Genomic DNA, 8,387 nt, shown 5'->3' with positions numbered 1-8,387 from the left:
ACCTATGGAAGCTTCGTGAGTCTGACCATGAGGCCATACTAGACATGATAAAGAGTAGAGCAGATCCAGATGGTTCATTGGAATAAAAGTAAATGTAAAAAATTGTAATATCAATCTTATTTGGATATATGTACATGACTTGTATTTTTGACTACTCGAGGCATTGTAATATAAAAAATTATGTTTTTGTCTTGTTTTGTGTGATTTTATGTAAATAATGTCATTTTGGACCATTAGAGATCACATGGGATCATTTTGTGAAGTATACCTTGCTAATATGGTAAAAGATGTAAAAAATGCTCATTTGTTGTCAATCACTCAAAGTGTGAAAAATTGTCAAAATTTGGCATGGTTTTTCTCGATGTCAGTGACATGTAATAATGATTCATCTAATCCTACGGGGTCATGTTATGGAACTCTAAAAAAGCCTCTCTCAGTTTTGGTAGACTCAGATCCAAATGCTCGTGGCGACTCTTTTTCGGTTGCGACAAAAAGCGTCAGATGAGTTCAATGAAAAGTTGCACAATGCCCCATCTTTCAATCCGCTTGTCGTGACACCAAACCATTAGCTTGTATGCATCAGGGTGGTCGGGTTTATGCTAGGAATGCCTTCTTTTTTCTCTGTAACTCACCTGATCGTTGCGAGCCACACCCTAGCAACCAAATCGCCCAAGTGCTCAAATTGCTCAAAGTTGTCAATATTCGGCATCGTGTTTCTCCATGCCTGTTAATCATAAGAACAATCCATCTGATCCTATGGGGTCATTTTATGGCACTCTAAAAAAGCCTCTTTGGTTTGGGTAGACTTGGATCCAGTTGCTTGTGGCGACTCTTTCTCGGTTGTGACAAAAAGCGTCAGATGAGTTCAATGAAAAGTTGCACAATGCCCCATCTTTCAATCCGCTCATCGCGACACCGAACTGTCAGCTCGTACACGTCAGGGTGGTGGGTTTATGCTAGGAATGCCTTCTTTTTTCTCTCCAACTCGCCCGATCATTGCGGGCCACACCCTAGCAGCCAAATCGCCCAAGTGCTCAAATTGCTCAAAGTTGTCAATATTCGGCATCGCGTTTCTCTGTGCCCATTAATCATAAGAATGATCCATCTGATCCTACAGGGTCATATTATGGGACTCTAAAAAAGCCTCTCTCGGTTTGGGTAGACTCAGATCCAATTGCTCGTGGTGACTCTTTCTCGGTTGCGACAAAAAGCGTTAGATGAGTTCAATGAAAAGTTGCACAATGCCCCATCTTTCAATCCGCTCGTCGCAACACCAAACCGTCAGCTCATACACGTTGGGCTGGTCGAGTTTACGCTAGGAATGCCTTCTTTTTTCTCTCCAACTCGCCCGAACATTGCGGGCCACACCCTAGCAGCCAAATCGCCCAAGTGCTCAAATTGCTCAAAGCTATCAACATTCGGCATCGCATTTCTCCATGCCCATTAATCATAAGAATGATCCGTCTAATCCTATGGGGTCATGTTATGGCACTCTAAAAAAGCCTCTCTTGGTTTTGGTAGACTCAGATCCAGTTGCTCGTGATGACTCTTTCTCGGTTGCGACAAAATGCGTCAGATGAGTTCAATGAAAAGTTGCACAATGCCCCATCTTTCAATCCGCTCATCACGACACCGAACCATCAGCTCATACACGTCGGGGTGGCCGGGTTTACGCTAGGAATGCCTTCTTTTTTCTCTCCAACTCGCCCGATCATTTCGGGCCACACCCTAGCAGCCAAATCGCCCAAGTGCTCAAATTGCTCAAAGTTGTCAATATTCGGCATCGCGTTTCTTCATGCCCGTTAATCATAAGAACGATCTCTATGATCCCGCGGGGTCATGTTGTGGCACTGAACCGTCAACTCATACGCGTTGGGGTGGCTTGTGTCTTGGATTACAAACACATATTTAAGTTCAAAGCTTAAGTAATAATAAACTTTGTGCAATTATTCATCTAATCATTTGTACTACAATTATGGATAACCATGATAAATGATTTACATTAACCAAAAAGCTACAAATCCATGCAACATTGTATACTGTTAAAAATATCAAATATATCCAATATAAACAAATAGGCTTGCCAAAAGCCATATGGACTTAGAATTTCACATATTCATAAAACAAAACATATGTTCAAAATTGTTATAAAGGCATACAACATGATATCCAATAAAGTCAAATAGGGGCTTGCCAAAAGCCATATGGACATAGAATGTCACATATTCATAATACAAAACATATGTTCAAATTTGCCATATAGGTATACAACATGGTATCCAATAAAGTCAAATAGGAGCTTGCCAAAAGCCATATGGCGATAGAATGTCACATATTCATAATACAAAACATATGTTCAAAATTGCCATATAGGCATACAACATAAGACCCTATTCTATTCATTTCCCTCTAGGGGAAGGAAACAAATCACAAGATATCTTTGCCTGTTGAGGGGATGGAGATGTATATGATGCAGGTGTCTTTCAAGTACGTCCACTCGACCTCCTCTCTAGAATTTTTTGTAACTCCACCCGATACAATGAAAAGAATGATGTTAGCATATACAAAAATTGAATTTTAGAATGACATATAATAGAATAGTCACTTACCACATACAAATAATCATGATGTTCATCCACAAAAGGTGCACATTCATGATCTAGAGTGACAAGCCCCTCCTGTAAGCATCACAATATAAATTAAACTAAATACAAGTGTCGTTAAAATTTTCAATAACATATTATTAAGATAACAAATGTAATGCTAAATTTAATAAATTTACAAATATGTGTCATACTTTTGTTAAAGCAGTTGAACTTGCTACTACTACAGCAACACCGTGCTCCATTGACGCATGGACAGTAGGAGGAGTCTCTAAATTCAACATCTGAAAATTAAACAAAGTATATTGATTAATCACCAAAACTATCTATATTATTTAATAACAAAATTAAAGATAAATTGTTTACCTGGGTGAAAGATTGTCGATGAAATACACTACGAGGTGTTGATGTTGAAGCTCTAGCATTAAACTATTTGACATCCAAAATGAGTAATTAGAAAATCATTCATATAAGGGTTCAACTATCTACATATAATAATTATATTTTTTCACTTGTTGTATACCTGTGGAGTCGACAAAGTAGAGAAAAAGGGTGCTGCAAGAATGTTGCTAGTATTGTGAACACTTTGACCCTGATTTTTTATCATAATAATTTACTAATTTAGATATATTCTCAAATTTACATATAAGATTTAATAAAAATAATGAAATGAACTTGTAATGAAATTCACCTGGGTATCAATGCCAAATGTTTCGTTCAGCAAGGATTATGTCATGACAATGTTCTCTATAGCAAACTTCGCTCGTGCATGTACATTCTCAGAACTATTAGGATCATAAGTGCAAAGAGAACCACAAGATCGACAAAAATGAGCTGGAACTCGATGCCTAGAAGAATCAACATCATCACTCGCATCACCCTCTACTAGAGGACTAACATACTGTATAAGGGTCTAAGTGAGTGAGCTAATCGAGTCTAGAGTTTCGACCTCAATACTCTCCTTCACAATGGAAGGAATAATAACATACTCCACCATAGGTCTGGCCAAGGGTCTTGGTGGGAGATTTGAATCACGCTGTGCACCCTCTCTATCATGTGAGGAACCCCCACCTCTACCTTGGAAATCTAGAAAATCAAAATAGTTTGGGATCTCATTAAGGACAAACTCACAGTACATTTTTCTCAAAAAGTATTGGGGTACCTCATGATTATTGCATGGGGGCTGATCAAATACCATCTGCCACCTATCCCAAAAATTGTTCTTAATCCCTTCATGATGACACTAATGAATAGGGAATCTCCTACATCCAGGGTGTAAAGGTTGATTCGTTCGGGGGTCCGTTAAAAGAGCACACAAGTCAAATTTATTAATTTTCTTTTTCTTCACTACCGCATATGACAATTTGTCAGCATAAAATTGCTTTTGTTCTTCCTTCTTACAGGACCAAAAATTTATTTGCCCACTCACAGATTGTATGTGAGATACAATAGATTGCAAAGAACTAGCAAGGTTTTTCCTATGGGAGTTTGTTCCAGTGGGATCTTTTAGCCTTGTGATTAAACCTTCAAGCTCTTTTTGGCTATTTTCTATTTGACCTAATAGGTTTTCTTGTGTACCTATGGGGTGTCTAGGGATTGTAGGAGGTTCTTGATGTGCTTCTTCTTCAATATGGTCTTCATGAGGAGCTGATTGATGTGTTTCTTCTTCAATATGGTCTTCATGAGGAGGTGATTGAGTGTTTTCAACATTTTCTTGTCTAATCTCATTTCCTGATAATGAAAATAAATTTAAATCAATAAACCTAGTTTAATTTTCAAATTAATTAAAAAAATGACAATAAGAAAATAAAAATACATACCTCTTCGAGCTCTTTGATGGCGTGGCAGCATTTTGATGAGAGATGGACAACTTAGTGCCCAATTTCAAGCTTTTACAAAGGGCGAGCGCAAGAAAATAGTACCCAAAAACACCAAAACGCGGGTTTGGAATGCAGAATGCATCCAAAATGTGGAGAAAGGTTTTTTTGAGGTTTACAATGCACATAAGGCACACACACTATAGGGCACACGCACTATAGGCTTGGTGTGCCAAGCCTAAGGCTTGGCACACCAAGCCTATAGGGCATGCACCCTATAGTGTGTGTGCCTTATGTGCTTTTTAAATTTTTTTTGAAGTGTGGCACCTTTTTGGTTACACAACTTCATGCATATACCCAATTGTCAGATGGCCTATCCACTCCTAGCCTCCTGCAGCAGTCTGTCCCCCTCATCTCTATCCTGTCAAAGATCCCCCACCTCTGTCAGTGCTTTCTGTAGGCTCTCTCTCAGATCATCTACCTCCCTAGTCAATCGGGCCACCTCTGACCAAAGATTATCTACTCTAGCCCTCTCTAACCCGAGCTCCTCCTCTACCCTCTACTCCCTCTCCCTCACACCATCCCTCTCCTGAACAACCCTATTGTACTCTGCCTATGATACCCCAACCTGTACTGGCACTTGTCCTTGTACCTGTCGAGTCTATCCATGCTCATCAACCTGCACCTGTACCTCTAGTATATCCATGGGCTCATGTCTCTCCTCTCCTCCCTCCTCCTCTATGACCACCCCACCAATCTATGTTGTTGGTCACTAAACCTGTAGGGATACCTCTACCTGAGGTACTTGTCATCTCCCCTCCTCTATGAGACCTATCTTCACCCCCCAGCCTATCCTCCTCCACCCACCATTGCTCTATCCACAGACCCATCCTTGTCTCCCCCTACCACCTTGTCTATCGAGGGTCATAGCTCATCCTCTTTGAAGACCCCAAGTATGCTCAACTGCGTTGGTCTATGTGCCTCCCACCAGCAGGTGTATGCTCCTATACATCCTGGATCCTCCCCCACCTATAGTTGCTCATCCCAAGTGATCCTCTCTATGACATCCCTGCTGACCTGGACCTCTAGTGGTCCCACCACTTGCCCTCCCACGTAATCCACAAATATACCCGCTCATAGCCGACTATGTATTGAATATGTCCAAACTACCTCATGACCCTATGTGGCACGTAATGCTCCATAACATACATTGTCCTACCAAATAACCAACACTCTATTTGCACCCATGCCAGCTACTAGTCCTCCCGCCATCTCTCACTATCCATAAAGTACCGCAGGTGAAGATCATCATCTCATCAATCACCCTCCACCAAAACTACATGGCTCCTACCCTGGTGTAGTGCAACATCCCTCTGTATCTCTCAACGTAGTGGAGCCTATGCCCACTGGCCTCGTCACTGCAATGTGATCCTAGGCCCATACATGTAGCAAGGTGACCCCTATGCCAAGGTTCCTATAACCTTGGTAGACACAAAGATGAATATCATATAAGAGCTACCCGAGCATCACTGCTCCCCATGCGTAGGTGACATAGTCTTTCACCATATAATACACACAATGAGCCCATCCAATGGAGAATCCATTCCCGCTCAAGTTTGACATGATGCGACTGGTGATCAATCCACATATGAACAATACTAGCCGAGGGATATGTCAAACCTGCATGGCTCTCTCAAGCTGCATCTATTTCCACTCCAATGGCAATGTGTCATACTCGCACACCTGACATAGGTAGTAGTCTCCTCCATCCAGTCTGTACTCTGGGATCATGCCTCTGATGGGGAGATTCAAGATCCTCTAGACATCCAATAATGTAATGGTGGCCTCCCCAATCAGCAGATGGAATGTGCATGTCTGGTTGTCCCAGCACTCTATGATTTTTGTCATCATTGCAGTGTACGATCAAATCCACGACCATCTCCCCAAGAATCCTAGACCCACCATGCTCAAAATCTCCCTCTCATTCGCCCTCAGCCATCTATACAACCTCATCATCAGAGGTCAGTTCTCTTATGATGTGAGAGGTCCCGCCTCCTCCTACAACCAACCAATTCACCTCATTAGCCTGCTTATCCTATCCTAACCTATTCCTATCCTCTGCTATTCATGGGGCATGAACATGCCCCCTTGAACCCCTTCCATCCCCTCACCATCCCTCATTTTCCCCTTCATAGCCTTCCCGATGAAGATGTTGATCCCTACTGGTGGAGATGTCAAACCTGTGACACATGCATTGCACCACAAGAGAATACATTGAACCACAGTCTCTTCCCCCATTCAACCCCCTAGCCGTAGAGCAGTGTTTGCATGAATGATGATCCATCTATGCAACTGACATTACCCCTTCCAACCCCCTTCAACACCTGTGTATGTGTTAACCGCCTGAGGAGACACTAAAACTGTGATTAACATCTCTACCCTGACAACTTTCTAGCCTCATTTAATACCCTAATAATTGCCCTAACCTACTAAAGCACAAAGTGGGGTCGGGGTACATACTTGTGAGCCATACTCAACCGATCGCTCATGTTGTCTGACCCTCTTTGTGTGGTGCTTGTGGTGTGGGATGCGGTCCATCTCGCTCCTAAGGTTCTGTGCTCTCCAAATCTTCTAAAGGTGTATGTGACAATGACCCTCCTTGGGCCCCACGTGGCTTATATAGGCCCCCCCTTCCCTCATTTTTTTCCCCTTTTCATCATCTACCTCATTTTTCTCTCATTTTTCTTTTATTTTCTCCCTTTCTCTTCCGCTCTGGTCATTTTCTTCATTTTTTTGAGAATTTCCCCAAAAATCTTAAAAATTCCAGGTTAAATTCTCAAGGGGGCATATACCACCCATGTCTTCACGTTGGGGCATCTTTTCTCTGTCTTTTACCCACTGCCAGTTTTTTCATTGCGTAAAAGAGGGGCAAAATGTAGATGCTTACATTAATTATTTTAACCTTACTACATAATTAATTGATTTAATTATTCTACCCATTATTCTTCTCAAAATTAATTAAATTTAATTTAATTAATCTTGTCACTATAGTCCAATAATTGATTTATTAAAAAAATTGATTATTCCCTATTGTTCTAAAGTTCCTCAATTAATTTATTCTTCTAGATTCCCTTTAGTTAATTAATTTAAATTAATTAACTAAATCATGTGATTCCTACAAATCACTTTCCTCTAATCTTCACTTAGCCTAATTAATTCTTCTAGAAGCCCACTTAACATTATTTCCTAATTTTTAATTCCTCCACTCATTCTCTCTCCTCTTGTCAAATCATCCTAACTTTCCCACTTGCCTCCTAATCTCTCATTATCCCACTTAATCATCCTCTCTAATCATTTGCTAGTGGTTAATCCTCATGATTAGCCACAAAGTCAACCAATTGCCATAAATGGCTTGTCCCCCTCTCAACTCCCAACTTTAAATGCACCAACTTTGGTCATTTCAAGAATTTCAAATTTCCTCTCTTCCCCATGCACTCTCATCTTCCCAAAGAATTTTTAATTCCTTTTTCCCATTTCCCTTCCCCATGCATCTCATTATTTGGAAATTTTTAATTCCCTTGTCCTCTCCCAAGGAATTTTTAATTCTCTTTTGTCTTCCCAATGTACTTGAGGATCTCTTCCCCATGTATCTTGTGGAGCGTGGAGACAAGAAATGCCTTTATGGAAAATCTCTTGGTCTCCACACCATGTCCCTTCAATACATGTCCCCACCTTCCTTCAATCTCCACTCTTGATCCACTTTCAATCTCAACTGTCCATTCTTCCCCCTTCAAATCTATAAATTGGGGTCTCCTCCCCTTCATTTCATATCTCATCTTGTGCAATCTCATGTTGTTAATTTGGCTTTAGAAATCCATCCTTGTGCATCACCACTTTAGGCAAATAGCATCCAACTCCATAGCTATCCACATCCTTCATCCATTTGCAAACATTCATCCATATACAT

Source organism: Cryptomeria japonica, chromosome 10, assembly GCF_030272615.1.
Source record: "Cryptomeria japonica chromosome 10, Sugi_1.0, whole genome shotgun sequence".
Taxonomy (NCBI): Eukaryota; Viridiplantae; Streptophyta; class Pinopsida; order Cupressales; family Cupressaceae; genus Cryptomeria; species Cryptomeria japonica.
Note: the sequence above shows the minus strand (reverse complement) of the source record.